This window comes from Camelus bactrianus, chromosome 11 (assembly GCF_048773025.1).
Source record: "Camelus bactrianus isolate YW-2024 breed Bactrian camel chromosome 11, ASM4877302v1, whole genome shotgun sequence".
NCBI classification, from domain to species: Eukaryota; Metazoa; Chordata; class Mammalia; order Artiodactyla; family Camelidae; genus Camelus; species Camelus bactrianus.
The window spans coordinates 51,898,429-51,915,493 of NC_133549.1; the positions used below are offsets into that span (position 1 = coordinate 51,898,429).

At 40.4% G+C, this 17,065-nt stretch overlaps 1 protein-coding gene and 1 pseudogene across 1 annotated transcript in view; one reads left to right on the top strand and one right to left on the bottom strand.

The window, feature by feature from the left end:
- Positions 1 to 17,065, top strand: part of PRKG1 (protein kinase cGMP-dependent 1) — a 1,107,715-nt gene that overhangs the window by 20,666 nt on the left and 1,069,984 nt on the right. The gene's annotated exons all lie outside the window — the stretch shown is intronic.
- Positions 9,536 to 9,712, bottom strand: LOC123613111 (ATP synthase F(0) complex subunit k, mitochondrial pseudogene; annotated as a pseudogene).

Below are 17,065 nucleotides of genomic sequence, written 5' to 3' on the forward strand. Positions count from 1 at the left end.
TCACTTATGATTTGGAAGTAGATTCTACGTGGTTTCAGCAGGTGGAATGAAGACAAATGATTGCAAGTGACAGGGTGGCAATTCCCAGACCAGGGTATGAAGGGTCTTTCTAACGGAGCTTCCTGATGGTTCCAGATTGAGCTACTTTGGGAGGTAGTGGTGATGTTCAGGAGTGATTTCTTGACAACTGGCCTTGAAAAAGAATCATTTTTAAGCTTGAAAATTCCTTTGAGTGATATGTGTGTCCTTATCCATTCTAAACTTGTATCCCCCTTACATCCACCACACTAAGTAGACACTACCTGTGTAATTGAACATTTCCACTACCAGACAGTGCGCTACCTCCCTCCCAAGACCACCCATTCCAACCATCCATGTACACACAGCCAGTGAGTGGCTGCGAAGCTACTACCAATGTTCAGAACTGACACATGCATTTTAAAAAAGTTAAAGACCATTCATTCATTTATCAATTCGCTCAGCAGTTCCTTATTCAGTAGTTATTTATTCAGTGCACACTTCGTGCAGTCATTGTTCTAGACACTGAGGGTTCAGTGGTCCCAGTCATTCGTAGCCTCTGGTCTAGTGATAAAGGTGAACAATGAATCAGAGAGCAAATAAAAAAGTAAAATTTCACACTGTGATGAATGCTAGGAAAGTAATAAATGGTGGTGCTATGGGAGGAAATGGAGAAGAAGGAGGCTATTTTAAGTGGGACAGATGAAGACTCTTATGAGGTGGCATTTAAACGGAGACCTATGGGATGCAGAGTAAATTGCTCTAACAATGGGAGGAGCATTTTAGACAGAAGGAAGGACATGTGCAGAGGCCTGGTTTGGAGGAAGACATTGCAAGTTAGGGGCCCAGAAAGAAGGGCTGTGTAGCTGGAATATAGTGGGTGGGAGGGACTGTGTTATGCCCTGAATTCCCAGAAATACAGAGGGTCCAGCTCAGGTAGGGAGGCAGTAAAACTTAGGGGTAAGAACACAGACCAAGGAGCCAGAGAGTCTGGGTTCCAGTTACGTCACTTTATTTTTCTTTGTTGTTCCATCAGCAGAGTGGAATACTGAAAGCACATGCCTCATAGAGTAAGCGTGAAGATTAGATGAGTTAATATACAGAAAATGCTTAGAACAGTCAGGGGTACTGGATGTTGATGCTGCTGTTACCATCACCGAACTCGGAGATCATGTTAAGAAACTTGGATTTTTATCCCAAGAAGGCAGAGCCATTGAAGGGCTTCTCAGCTTGGACTCTTTTGTAAAACTTTTCAACAGAAACCAATGATGTGAGTCTAATAAGAAAATAGGTTCAATTACTTATCCTAAAGTTTTGAATGTGACATCTACAACAAAATAGGTTAAACTATAAAAGGGCATAAAATTTTTCTTTTTGTCGGACTTGTCGCTTTAGATGGTTTGTGTCATTTGGCAATCACATAGACAGGCTACTCAACACATGAGCACGATTTGTCTTAAAGCACTTCAGTCAATGGTGCCAACATGTTTTCTAGGTTAAAAAAAAAGCCATAATAATAAGCAAGAGGGGATATTTGCATAATAATAAAATGTAATTATTAGGAGTAAAGTGTCTGGGTCCTTTAAAGATCGGAAAATTTAGACATTTTAAAAAGCTATGGGAAAATGAAAGACAGTTTCGTTTTTTAAAAAAATACGTATTTTTTTTTTTGGTGGAGGGAGGTAATTAGGTTTGTTTGTTTATTTATTTATTTATTTATTTACTTATTTATTTTTTAACAGGGGGTATTGAGGATTGAACCCTGGACCTTGTGCAAGCCAGGGGCCTTCTTTTGACTGTGAACATGACTAATGTGTGTTAATTGGGTTTCTGAAGGGCTGTGTTAGTTGTGTTGCATCCTCTTCTCTCCCTATTGCTTTTGGTCCTGCTTTTGAGTCCCTGATGTCACTCTGATTGGATTGCACCAGGGTGTTAGGCTTATTGATTTCTGTTGATGCAAGAAGGTGGTGTTGCCTTGTGGGAGCCCCTGCTGGGCTCAGGCAGTCACTCCTTCAGGTTCTGAGATGCCCCGAAGGGCACTGTCAGCTTCTTATCCTATCAACCAACATAAGACGGTGTGTTCTTTATCTTTATGAACCATAAACATCTGCAGTAGCTTGCAGTGGGGATAATCAGTCCTTAAAAGAGTAATGATAGTAATCAAATCCCAGCTGTAAGTAACAGGGCGTTTTTAGGGAGAGATGATCTTGGAAACATTTTTTCCCCAGACTTCATGTGTCCGTGGCACCCCCTACCAGCGGTGAAGCTGCATGTGCAAGTAACGCTGGTCACTCCTTGGTCTTACTGCACGTATTCCCAAGGGCAGTGGAGAGGAAAGAGGTGAAGGACTGACAGAGCTGATCTGTGACTGTTTAATCCTGCCATTCTGAAGGACCCCGTAGTGCAGTGGCTCTGGGCTAAAAATAAACTAAGTACAGAGACTGGGTTGCAGTGTTTGGCTTTTTTTCTTCCTGTTTTTCAAGCGATGATTTTTACTTCACAGAGCAAGAAGTGTTTGATTATTATATGATGGGAATTCAATTTCCTACCAAGTATGTTTTAATACATTGAGAAATTGTTACTAAGTAATCCAGCAAAAAGACCACACTGGAATTGCGATGGAACAGTCTTCTGGCTGAATAACATTTCTTTTGAAATGAGAAAACATTTTCATTGCAAGCTGTGTTGAAAAAATTTCTAAGTACAATAATATCTTTACTTAATTGTGAAAAAATGTCCAGATTGCAGTTAAATAGTTTTCCCAGGCGTTTGTGAGAGTTCCAAGTTACAACTACTAAGCATTGTTTCTCACTTTATCTTCATCAAATATTTATTTAATACCTACTATGTTCAAGATATGGCACTGTTTTCTAAGACGATTGTCTATCAAGCATTTCATTCCAGTTATAGGTTTGGAAAAGAGGGTCTCTTTTATCGCTAAATTCAAGGAGCCATTCTTTAAAGTCCCAATCTTAGTTCTATTTTGGGTCAGTGGAGCTCAGTAAATGTTTAAAGAAGTGTCTGCGATATTCCAGGGACTGTAAGTCCTGTGGGAACAAAATCCAGCCAGATACGGTTGTTGAGGAGCTCAGAGAAATCGGCGGAGAAAGCTTATTCATGAGAGCCCTTTTATGGGCTGAGTGCTATGATTGAAACATGTTGTGGGAGGGAGTTGAGGGACTAGTAGAAAGAGATCATTTGCCCTGGCAACGAGGGGGAATCAGGAAGGCCTCCTGTAAGGGACTGTCATCTAGGTGCTAGGTATTTCCACATATGTGTATGCGGGGCATCAGGCTTACTGAAAGTCATCAATTTCAAGTCAACACGTACACAGTGTACATCTTTTATTGAATGCATTCTATTTGGCAAGGGGGCAGGGATATGGGTTTGGAGATGAATGAGCCAGGGTCCCTCTCTTTCATTTTTTAGTAAGGCATTAAAGCATTATCAGGCTGTACTGTATTAAATGCTCTGCCAGCTTTATATTTTACATGCAAGTTTTAAAACTTCTATTCACTCTCTCTCTTTTCAGCCAGTGGCCCTGTCTTGCTTTGTGCTTTTGTCACTGTGACTAAATCTTTTTTATTATGATTGACTACAATCATTATTTTATGCTGGCGGCAGTGCGGTGCATATTTCAGGCTAGGATAGTTAACTGAAGATTCATTCCAGTCTTTTCTAATAAATGGAAAATGCTATGTTGCTTCTCCACTTTTACTGAACATCATTTATGTCCTAGAACAATTCAGGGGCCAACGGGCAATACCTTTTGCCAGTGTTTGTGCATTTATGGGCTTTATGGTTCTTAAAGTAGCTTTTCTGTTAGTTCATTTCATTAATTCTAACCACGGCTCAGTGAAGAAGGTGTTATCTCCATTTTAAAGCTGAGAAAACTGAGGCTCAGATGAATCAAATGACTTGCTCAAGATTCTATAAGAAACTCTCTTCCTTTAACTCTTTGAGCCTCCAATCGACTCTGACTAAATTATTCTTTCTGCTGTGTAGGACACTGCCTAACGGCATCTCCTCTAAAAAGCCTTCCTTGATCCCTCAGTGCTGGCTGGGTGTCCCTCCTGTGTGCTCCCACAGCACCCTGCACCTAACTCATACTGTCCTGCTTGGGACTTAATGGGTTTTTTGGCATATTTACAAGTCTGTCTCCTGTACTCTTGTCTCCAAACAAACTGAGAAGTAGTATCCTGTCTTGTTCTCACGGAATCCCCAAACCTGGTAGAGTATTTGCCATGGAGAAGATTTCCATTAACCATGTATTGGTTGAGATAACTAAATAATTAAAAATTCGTTATAATTAAGGTGAGATGATATATGTGAAAGTGCTTTGGAAGCGCCTTACAGTGTGAGATGTTCTTAGTCAAATCATTGAGGGCAAGGCATGATACTAGATGCAATTTCAGACTTTCAAAGAGTTTAATTTCTAGTTGAAGGGACACTGTTCTGGACTGAGTGTGTCCCTCCAGAAGTCATATGTTGAACCTCTGCTCCTCAGTGTGATGGTATTGGGGATGGGCCTTAGGGGGGTAACTGGTTCGGGAGGGTGGAGCTTCTGAATGGGATGAGAGTCCTGGTAAGAGGAGTCCAAAGAACTAGCTGGTTCTCTCTCTGCCATGTGAAGATACAACGAGACTGGTTGGCAGTCAAAACTCCACCATGCTGGGCACCGTGATCTGAGACTTCCAGCCTCCAGAAGTATGAGAAATACATTTCTGTTGCTTACAAACCACCTAGTCTGTGTACTTGGTTATAGAGGTGGTGAAAGAAGATGTGCCCTTTAACTGCAATGACCTAGCCACGTCCCCTACCCCATCAGGAATCAGGTTAAATCTGTGAGATCATTATTACTTCCTAAACTTACTTCCCTGTGCTGTACAATATATGTCCCTGTTGCCTATCTATTTTATGCATAATAGTTTGTATCTCTTAATCCCATACCCCATCTTGTACATGTTGGTGGGAATGTAATTTGTACAGCTATCATGGAAAACAGTATGGAGATTCCTTAAAAAACTAAAAATAGAAATACCATATGATTTCAGCAGTTCCACTCCTAGAGTGTATATATACATATATACACACACATATAAACTGCCTTATTTGTTTAATCAACATGTCTCTCCGTCACAATTTTCTCTTCAATTAATAATTCTGATGCATTTCCAGAAAGACAGGGCAAATTCTCACCAGCTCCATCAAGTGACTTGGTTGCAAGTCCTTTATCTTTACCAGATTTGGCAGAGTCGGTGGAACAGATAAAACATAGAACAGTTTCTTTATGGTGGAATAGATAAAACATAAAACGGTTTCTTTTTCTCTATATCTATCTGCCTGCAGATCTCCTATCAACTAAAAAGAAGAGCCTGGTTCATGTAGTGGGTATGAATCTTATTTCCCAGACTGAGCTATACAAGAAACACATCTCTTTACTTTTAATAAATCAATACACATCCGACCTCAAGCCCTTGTTGGGATAGTCAATCCTAGTCATTACCCAAGTCCTCTCTTCCTTGGGGGTATGCAAAGGTCCTAGGATCTTGACCCATCAGCAAAACATCGGAGAAGTCCTTCCAGTCATGAGGCATCAGACTGCATTTGTCATTGCTGAGACACCCATTGTCCCAGTTCGCGTGGGGACCTCAGGTCTGGGGCTGTGCTGTTTCTGGGCACTCTTAGAGCTCAGGAATGTTTGGTGCAGCTGGAACCCTCAGTGTCTGAGTTTGCTTCTTAGCCACACCTCATTGCTGGATATCTCCTCTTCAGGTTGCCCCTTCTCAGCCTTGTGCAGGTCCCTCTCACCCTTGGGACACTCTGATTTCTCTTCCCTTCCAGGTCTTAGAATGTCTCCTTTTGCTGCCTCTCCAAGGTTCTCCCTTCTCTCCATGCTGCCTTCAGGGCCCCTATGGGGTATTACCAGAGGTAGGAAGGAAGTGTCTGGTCAACAACCTGTGGTCTCAGTCCTTTAAGATAAGCCTCCTCTGAGCTCAGGTGAGCTGCTTGACATTCGAGAAATGAACACAATATAGGAAGAATAAACACACCTTGATATTCAAATTAATTTTTTTGCCCCAGTGTTAATCTATAAGGAAAGAAAATGATTCTTGTCCACTCTTACTCTGAATAACAAATACAGTGGTATACATGGATTGATCCAAAGCAGAATATACGATTTCACATATATGCTAAAATAAAATCGGGAAAGCTGAGAGATGAAATTCAAATATCCATAGACAGGCATTCACATAACCAGTGAGGCTTTCTAATATTGGGGCTCTCATTAAAGCTGTGTGCAACCCAGATGGGAGGATGGAAAATAGGAATCTTCTGGACCTCAGTTTCCAGTTGGTCAGTCTTAGGAGTTAAGATCGGTCATCTCTAATGCCTTCATAGTTCAAACCCATTATGATTTTAACAGCTCTTCTGCCAGTACAAAACACTATATACTACATAAAGGCACTTGCCTAAATTTGCCCTGCTAAGAATTCAACCTGAACACTATGCCTTTTACATGCTACACAACACTTATATAAGGACATAAGGAAGACTGTAGCCTCTCCGTAGTGACTTTCCAGTAGGATTTATCTATAAGGCCTTGAGAAGTTTGGTGCCATAGTTGTGTCAAAAGTCAGGATGAAAGCAGAGATGAAACCCAGGAAACTAGAAGAAATTGTGACCTGTACAGAAACACCTTTTTCTCTTGTCACTGGGTAATTCACAGAGGTCTCCAGTAAATCAAACTCTGTGGAGTTGTTTAAATTGATTTCTTAGGTCATACAAAAAGCAGATTAGAAATAGAAATAATGCATAACCTGGGCATTTTCTTTGGGGTCTCAAAATTCACTGCTTTTCATAATTCAGTTCCAATGTGAATTTAAGATGAGGTTTTCCACTGGGTATTTACCAAGTTTTTTTTTACAGTTTTGATCCTGCTGGTTGTGCACTGAGGAAAACAAACACAAAGAAAGCTGTGTAGCATAAAATGATTTTCCCTTCAAAATGTAGCCAAGAACACTCAGAACTGGCAGGGATTTTGCTGTTCCCAAGATTTCCAGGCAAATATTACATATTTTAAGCATTGTAATTTTATTTTATTTTTTAAAGTTTTTTTTTTTTTGAATTGGGGAGAAGGTAATTAGGTTTATTTATTTATTTATTTATTTATTTATTTGTTTGTTTGCTTATTTATTTATTTTACTGGCAGTACTAGGGATGGAGCCCAGGACCTCATGAATGCTAAGCACGCACTCCACCATGGAGCTATACCCACCCGCCAAGCATTGTAATTTTAAATGGTGAAATATTTCTGCCATTTTAATTGACACTGTTATTTCCAACATATTATGGTATTAAGTGATATTCAAATTTTAACCTCTCCCTTGCTCAAATACCACCTCTGTGTCAGAGCTCCCAACATCCAAGCAGCTGTAACTCCTGGGTGTGACTTGTTGATTTTCATTTACACATAAAGGAAGTGCTTCTAAGTCTAAATCAGGGTCTTCTTCAGTCTTGGTCAGAATGCAGTACTTATAGTAATTTGTCTTTTTAAAATAAACCTTGAACTATATAAGTAATCAATATGTTTTCTTGCTGAAGTCCAAATTATAGCCGGTTATGTCTGGTTAATTGTGGTAGGGGTCAGTGTTCAGTCGAACAGACTTCTTTTCCTCTCCCTTGCCTGGATCACTGGCAGCATGGGGACCTTCCCCACGTGCGTATTAAGATTGGTCTAGGTTCTGCACATTTTATTTATAATTTTATTTAGCTTGATTATGACAAATAACCTTATCACATGGATACTTTTTAGATGAAAAAAATTGAGGATGAGTGATGAAGACATTTGAAAAAAATGTATTTTATGTAACCATAAACACAGAGCTCCTCCCTGACATGCACCGCCCCCCACCCCCACGAGCACTGGAAGCCCAGGCCCCCGTTGACGGAACCACCTGGACTGATGGGATGGAGGCTTAAAGCCACTTTAAAATCTTTTTTCACCATTCCCTTCTAAACTTGTTCCATAGACCTGCTCTTCCTCTCTCCTGGATGGAATCTTACATACATACCATACCTTTCTAGTCTTTTTCAATCACAAGAATAGACCCATTTTAGTAATTAACATTTCCCATCTAATGGAATACCAAAATTCCAAGCTCACTCAGATTGAAAGTTTCTCCCTCCCTCGTCTACGTCCTCTCTCAGGCTGGGATGTTGTGATGAGGAAGGGCCGTCTTTTCTCTTGGTTGCTCTTCTCTATCGTGCTCACCAGCTGCTGCGTCTGGTCAGGGGAAAGGACTTGACTTAACTGGCTGATTCTGGTGCCATGGGATGTTGGCCCCTTCTGATGAAGCCTGACAACTGAAGCTGACTTGTTTTGTTTTCTTTCTGTCTTGGACACTTGTTCAGATTCCTCCAAGGCTCCCTGGTTAGGAACCACCTCGAATAGCTCTCCCCAGGGAGGTACACTTCTCCTTTGGTGCGTCACTTGTCTCTGTCCTGCTCAGACCCTTTGCTGGCTTCCCTCTGCCCCTCCAGGTGATCTTCCTGGGCTGGCTTCAGGTTTGGTCCAAGTTTGGTCCCCTGGAAACACTCCCCTTGTCCTGATGTCACTGGGAGAACAAGTAGATCCCAATGTAGCCAACTTTACTCTGTCATCAGACCGAATCGGCTCCAGACATAGCTTCAGACCAACCACTCAGACATCCAAGTCCTTCAAACTGCAGAAGACAAGGGCCAAGTTCTTGGAGCCTTATAAAGCAAACCGTCTTACTTGGCTTAAAGGAGGATGTCATGGGTTGAATGTTGCCTCCAAATTTATATGTTGAAGTCCTAACCCCTGCTACCTCAGAATGTGACCTTATTTAAAATTGGAGTCATTTCAGATATAGTTAGTTAAGATGAGGTAATTCTGGAGTAGGGTGGGCTCTAATCCAATATGAATGGTGTGCTTATAAAGAGCAGAAATTTGGACACAGACATGCACACAGAGGGAATGGCATGTGAATCTGAGGGCAGAGGTCAGTGTGGTGCATCTTTACAAGCCAAGGACTGCCAAATATTGCCAGTGAGTTATCAGAAACTAGGGGTGATGCATGAAATGTAGTCTCCCTCACAGCCCTCAGACGGAACCAACCCTGCCAATGCCTTGGCATTGGATTTCTATACTCCAGAATGGTGGACAATAAATTTCTGTTGTTAAAGTCACCCGGTTTGTGGTATTTTGTTACGGGAGCCTAGGAAACTGGGACAGAGGGAAATAAATATCCTGTGTCCCTTTCTCATGCCCACATGGATAGGAAGGGACCAAAGAGTGCCAAAGAAATTTTCTTTCCGTCTCCAAATTCAACCTTTTTTATCAGCTCTAAGTTGGTGATCAGCTAAAATAAACTGAATAGATTTTTTTTTCCAGGTTCATAATTTGTCGTACAAATTGAGTATCACATGATGAACTGACATTAGCTTCCTCAGGCCTGGGAACTTCACAGATGAGGTACAGTTTAGAATCCGCTCATGTTACTTTCCCAGCCGGAGTTTTTTTAGACCTTAACTTGAAGTATAAGACTGTCAAAACAGTGTTTCTGTGTGTGGCCAGTACGCAATTCATTCTCCCTGTGAGAGTGTGAGAGTTGAAATGTTTTTTGATAACAGTGAAATGGAATTGGGCATCAGTTTCTGGACCTGCCATGATTTTGGTCTTCCAGAAGACACCAGCTCTGCAGCCTGTGTCCTTCAATGTACTGCTCCCTCACAAGTCCCACCTAGAGCACCTGGCAGCTTAGTTTAGACTGCGAGGCACCTGGAACCTGAGGTCAATCAGCTGCACTAGTTCCTTCATTCACAGGAAGGACAAGGACCAGGTGACAGCTGCTGACCCACACTGCCTTGCGTTCAGGCTGTGTGCTGGGGTGTGGCTTAAATCTGATCCCTGTTTCCTTTTGTCTTTCCCGGTCAGGCCAGCTAGCTGATAACCTCAGGATACTGACCTTAACAACAGCTCATCTTTGCAGCAACATCTTTGCAGTAGTTTTCGGTGATGGTGAGGAATTAAATGGGGTAGAGGGGAAGACAGAGGACTAACATTCATTAAGCGCGTATGTGTGACAGGGGCCATGCCGCTCATTTCATATGCACTATCTTCCTTAATTATTAAAACTCTGAAGGTGGGTATTAATATTTTCCAAAAAGAGAGTGGGGGTTCAGTGATGTTAGGCCAGGTAACCCCATTTTACTAAGGCAGTGCTAGGCCCAGAATCAACTTTGCATCTGTCTGAATCCAAATCTCTGGCTCAGGACTGGCTGTGTGGATTTTACGACCAAGTGCAAAATGAAAACGCAAGGCTCCTTGATAAAAAAAAATTGAGTCTTAAAATGGTGACCATAGAGCATTAAGCCTGTGGGTCCTGTGTGGCTGCCCAGGTTGCGTGCCCAGGCTCTGATGCTTCCACAACACTCTGCTGGTGAAATAGTGGATGAATCGGAATGTTTCACCGATTCTTATTAGGGGATTGAGTGTCTCATTGATCCTGTGTGTTTCAAGGGACAAGAAAGGAAGAAGGTGATAGGTGTATCACTATACTTCTCAAGGGTATATTGACCTACTGTTCTCTTTTTCTTTCTCTCTTTTTTTTAACTGAAGTCCAGTCAGTTTACAGTATTGTGTCAACTTCTGGTGCACAGCATAATGTTTCAGTCATGCATGTACACACATAGATTCCTTTTCATATAACCTACTGTTGTTTTTGAAAGGCTAGTGTTTCATGGATTGTTCAGTGGACAGGCCATTTATCTAGCTTCCTGATGGGCTATCGGGGGTTCTGAGTAAGACTATTGCATGATCAGGTTTGGTACTTACTCTTAACGCACACCCCTTCTGCACACTCTCATTGATTTTGTTAGCATTGACCTAATTTTTGTTGAGATCTATTTAACATTTAATATTTGGTGGCACTTTCTAACAGAAATTAAAATGATCACATTGAGATCATTATCACTAAATCTCGCTATTTTCAATGTTTTCCCAAGATTAAGGGAAAGAAGTCTTTAAAAACATGTAAGAGAGTCATAATTTTTACTAGGTCTCCTGAGGGTTACCACAGGACAGGAAAAGAATCCTCAAATTTTCAGAGACCATTAAGTCAACTGGATCACAGTGGCACCGCACTGAGTGGAGAGTGCTTGTTTATTAACCATATTTTGCTCTTATAGGCTCTTAGGTTCTTATATGCCACCCAGGAACCAAACTCCTTAATTGTCCTCACTGTCAGCTCATTTTGACAGGCATTCATTTTTTGAAATATCAAATTGAAAAGAAATGATCGCCTGGTTGTAGTAATTCTATACAGTTGATTTCTCTCTGGTAGATAATGCTAGACAAAGACAAGGCATTTATCACAGACAAACACATGAAGGCAGGGCTGAAACAAAGTGAAGGAGCTTTTTTCTTGTGAAGCAGCTTTATTCCAGTGACCTTATTTCTGTTATTCAAAACGACTAAGGGGAAACTGATGAATATTGGAGAAAGACAAATAGCTTCGGTGCCCCATGTTGCTCCTAAAAACATGTCCTGGTTTAAAAATCAGATATGCTAATCTATTAAAATACAGGCTTTCCAAATGAGAAATGTCTTCGAGGAGTCCCCACGTTAGTTTCCTCCTGGCTTTTAGGAATGAAATCCAATGATTAAATATCAGAGAGCATAAAAGGACTTTTCCTTATTTTTTGATCCAGGTCAGAAAAGCCAGGGACACAGTGAACATTCATGGCATGGTTTTCATACGTGCCTACGTGTAAGTCAGCTGGTAACTGTCGGTTGATTTAATTTGGTGTTCTTAATGAAAGCCTAGAGCTTTGGAAAAGGATGAGCTCGGCAGGACCACAGGGAGACAACAACAAAATTAGAATACACTGCTTCATCGTATTGCTAGGAGAAGAGAAGGAAGAAAACGCAGAAGAACGTAAAAAATAAGCAAAATACCAAAAAACCCAAGAAGAATTCAGAAAGGTGGAGTGGAAAGACCAAGAAATAAAAGGAAATGTAGGAAATGGCCAGGGAAGAAGAACAAGGAAGAACCCAGATCAAACCAAGGCTGGGTTTAAGCTTGCTGGCCCAAATCAGTGAGAAACTCCTACTCTGGAAGGCTGTGAAACCAGGCAGGGCATTCTTCCTTTAGACATATGTCTGGTTGGTTGGTTGGTTGAGGTTGGTTGGCTGGCTGGCTGGTTATTTTTGCAGCTCTCTTCAGTTAGACGTTCCATCAGTCTAGAATATAATCTTTTAGTTGAACAAGTCACCTAAACTAACTCGCCTTACTAAATTAATTCTGTCTTTCAAAGACCCATAGGTAGAATTCTATCTATGCTTATCTTAATCAACATTTTCCTTAAAAATAATCAATGCATTTTAACAGCTGCCCTCTTAAAGAATACAGGATAACTTCTTTTCTTCCTACTTCCTTTGTCCACAGACCACCGTGCAGGAATGGAAAGATACCAGAAAAAGCCATTTTATCATTTCAGTTTGGTGTCAGATACTAGATTTGTGGTGTGAGGTTACGAAAAGTGCAAGCTGCCATTTCACTTTGGGCAAATTTGCTTAAAAATAACAGCTAGGAAAATGAAGCCTCAACCTTTATGGCAACAATTCAATAACAGGGAGGTATTCCAGGTCACTGGGCTGCTCCAGCCTCCGTCGCACAGCACGATCACACAGATATTACTCATTTGGCATCACAGAAATGAAATCATTATCACCGAGGGCTGTGTCACCCCCATCAGCGTCTGCTGCTCTGGAAAGAAGCTCCTCATCCCTGCCTAATGGTTTATATTTGAGAAAGATCTCCACACCCAGAGTTTAACAATCCAGATCATTAGCCTGTAACTATTTTTAAAAGAAGTCAGCTCTGCTGTTTCCTTTTTTGCCATATTTCTTATGCCAGAATGTCAGAAGTCATAAAACTTGTGAGATTTTAGAGGATGTATTATAAGAGATGTGAAAGAATGTGTTCCTTGGATTCGGTTGCAGGAGATCCTACTGAAATAACAGACGACCACAGAGCCAGATTCAGTCCCAGCTGTGACATGGACACGTTGTGACTGTGGATGACTTCGTCCAAACAAACACGCTGCTTTCAAATAAACGCACGCCTTTCCCCTTGCATAAATTTCTCATAAGGATAAGTGAACTCATGGCTTTGATGGAAGAATACACCATTTTGCAAATGGAGGGGTGTGAGCACAGGCATTAGACTGCCTGGGTTCAAACCAGGACCCTGCTATTTGCTGGCTGGGGAACCTGGGCCAAGTAGTTTCTCACGTGTGTAATGGGGATGATTGTGATGAAGATAATAATAACAAGCATCTATCTCCTAGAACTGTTCTGAAGATAAATTAGGATCCTGCCTGTCAAGTAATTAACACCTGACAGAGAAGGCAGCCATTAAATAATAATTTTTGTTGTTGTTAGATAAACAGAAATACAAGTCACTCAATGCATTTAGTTCATTTTCTTCTATGGTGCATCCATCATAGTAGATGTTCAGTAATTAAATGTTGGATAAGTAGTAAGTTGACTTATATGTATTTATTATGACTGTTTATCTTTGGGCTCAAAGGAACATCAATGACAGTATGCACCATTTTTTATAGGAAGCCTTGGGATCAGTTATTCAGAAATTACATCTCTCAGACAAAGGTTTTTCTCTTTCAAAAGATGATGGCACTTCATACTATTTAGAAGACTTATGAAGATCTAAACCTGTGAGCCATTGTCACTTGTTCTTGCTTACCTGCTCCTGCATAGGACTGCATGAATTGTAATTGCATTCCAGAATCAGAAAAAAAATTGATTCAAAGGATCAGTTTTTTCTCCAGAAGATGACTTGTCCTTTAAAATTTGCTTAAGTTATTTATGATAGAAAGTATTTCCTGATGCAACTTACTCTCCATAATCAAAGAAAGAAATATACGTGCAGATTTTTTCAGGTGTGCTCTCCTTAAATTTCAGAAGGTCCCATTTAATCCATTGATTTTAATCTGTTTTACCAATTAGAGACCCTGGTGGGATGGGACTCAAGGGGTCACCTGGTTCCTAGACTGCCTCCCACCTTTGAAAAAGATCAGCCTTGATTCTAACTACCTTTTCAAAAGTATTCATTGATGAACCTTCTAAATTTTTCCTTTATAATTCAGTTCTTTTGCTTAACAGATTCCTAGCTGATAGATTGGAATTCACAGGAAATGGAGAGAAGGTTATTAGAATTAATTCCCTAAGCTGTTCTTATATGGAGTTATATTTATCCTGTTAATAAAATGGGTCAGGTGTAACCTTTCAATTTGTGTGAATGTTGATTTCCTCAACTAAATTCAAAGCTTCTTAAAGACAAGTTCCTTTCCATAGACCTTCTCATAGATCAGAGATTCTAGCAGGAAGACAAAAAGATGGCAAATTTTCATTAAAGGCTTTAAAATGGTTGTAAACCAAGAGCCTCTAAATGGGTATTTGTTTTCTAGGCATAAGAGTTGGAGTAGAGGTCATGAAGTGGATGGGAAATAATACAAAAGAAATAAACTACTGTATTTTTTTAAAGTGACTACTGTGTATCTAGCATATTGCTGTCTACTTTCTACATGTGGTATCTCATTTTATCTTATCAGCCCTGTAGGTACTGTGACCCAATTCTGTAGGTAAGCTTAGGCCCAGAGAAGTTAAGTGACTTATTCGGGATCACACAGCCAAGTACATGGCAAAGTCAGAATTCACAATGCAGGTCTGCCTGATACCTGCCTGTGTCCATTTCTTGTTAACACAGGATTTGTACTACATAAATGTTTACTGTACATCTCATTGCATGAGTATAAAATTACTGGGGGTGTTAAGCAGGAAAAGATGCTCTATTAGACCTTGAACTAGGAAATTAACTAACCCTGTGATTTTAGGTATTTTCTCAATTGAACAAGAAAGCCTAAAGAAACGTTGAGGGCTTTATTGTAATAAAAGGTTTAGAAAGCATTACAGAATAGTATTTATATAAATCAAATTTATTTCAGAGCTGGTTGGATGCTCTGCATGAACATTAAAATTGGTGGCCTTCACTGTAGTGCAGTTGAGCTGGGCGAGGGGAGGTTTTCTTGGAAAACCTTTCAGCTATTCAGTGTCTGCTGAGAAGAACATTCCAGTCTTCTGAGGCCGCTGCCCGTGTTGTCAGAGCTGAGCAGAGAGCCAGCAAGCTGGAGGGACTGTGTCTACCTGTTGTCTCCAGTTCCTGCCCCTTTGATGCTCCTTGGGTTGATGCTCATTGGCGCCACCATCTGTAGTTATTTGGCCTTGGCATTCTCAGCCCTACCTCTCTTAACTTTTTCCTCAGACTTCTGCTGACAGCTTTCACCTGCTGTTATTTCCTCTCTCAGCTAGTAAGTCATAAGTGACGGAGCTAGAATTTGAAGTTAGTCCGACTACACGACATGTCTATACTGCTTTGCTTTATTCGTGTTACTGAAATGGGACATGAGTCCCATTGTCCCATGCCGTTGAGGGAAATAAGTCCCATCCCCCATGTCAGGGAGAAAGGCATTTGAGCTGGGTAATTTAGACACTGTCTTGCATATGGGAGATATTCACTAAAAATATGTTGCCTGCACTGCACAGTCTTCTGGACGTATTTCAGAATGAAGAATCATTTTAAACCCCGAATCTCATACAGGTATGGTTTCCAAACGTTAATAATGAAAGTTGGTGCAGAAAATATCTGTCATACAGAGAGCTGTGTTTGCAAAGTAAACACTGTTGTCATACTAATCTAATTGCTCACATGGAGGAAGGGAAGGAAGCACCCCCGCCCCACATTCATTGTAGTTAAGCATTCCATCCCTTTAATGTTTGCTCTTATTTCAAGTTTGTTCATTTATTTTTACGACTCCCAATATCCCTGTTGTCTCTCTTAAGATTTAAATCTTTGCAGAGTACCTCTTCTGTTTAACTTGCTTTGAGTGTGATAGAGGACATGGCATGGCTTCACGTCAGAGGCAAGAAGATGCTTCTAGACAATGCTTAGAATTCACATAGGGGAGGAGAGATGCAATATTAGAAAGTGAAATATGAGGAAAATCACATTTGGAAATTAAAAGTATTGACTTCCTTTAAATACTTTTATAATGTAGCCAGCCCTCTTCATGGACCTAGACATTAAGACCCATAATACAGTTCTCTCTACTTTAATTACTTTTCCATCTGGGTTTGGAAACGTGATCCTCTCGCTGTTTCTGAGCAATGGTTAAGTTGAAGAGTGCATCAGGACAGGAACTAATGGAAGTGACTTGATAGCTTTATTCCACAGGCAATGAATAATGAGGAGTTGGTGATTTATGTTCATCTCAGCAGGAGACAGACAGAAGATTATCTTATACTTCCCAGTCTATGCCAGCAAAGCTGCCATTTCTAGAAATATACAATTATCCATATGTCTTTTTTTATGAAAACCTTAATTTGTACGGTCATTTGATGGCAATTTAGTTTTGTCTGCAATTCATAAAATTGACTTGTCATATGCTCCAGTAAGATCTGTAACCAACTCAAAAAAGTCTTAAGTGCTCTATATGCTAACTAGATGAACATATGCTTAGAGTTCACATCATTTTTTTCCTTAGATCAAATAAGCAAAATTATTATCAGTATGATGTTACTGTATATTAACCTTTATGATTACTGTAAGATTGGCATTAAAATTCAGAAAAATATAGATTGAGACCCTTCGTTAAACAGACCTTTCCCTGTCCTGTCCTTGTTTTTTAGAAGAGGAAAATATTTTTTAAAAATAAGCTGATATTGAGACTTGGGGGAGTGCTTCAAAAATGAACCTCATTCTGGATCATTCATACTGCAAATTATTTATTTTGTGTCCTTGTGTCCGAAGCCTGTGCTGGGCACTGAGGACACGTGCCCTGCCCTCAGATAGTTCTCCCCAACTTTCTCTCTCTGACATGTGCCATCAGCAATATGTGATGGCTTATTCTTATTTAGAAATGATGCTAATGTTCATAAAAT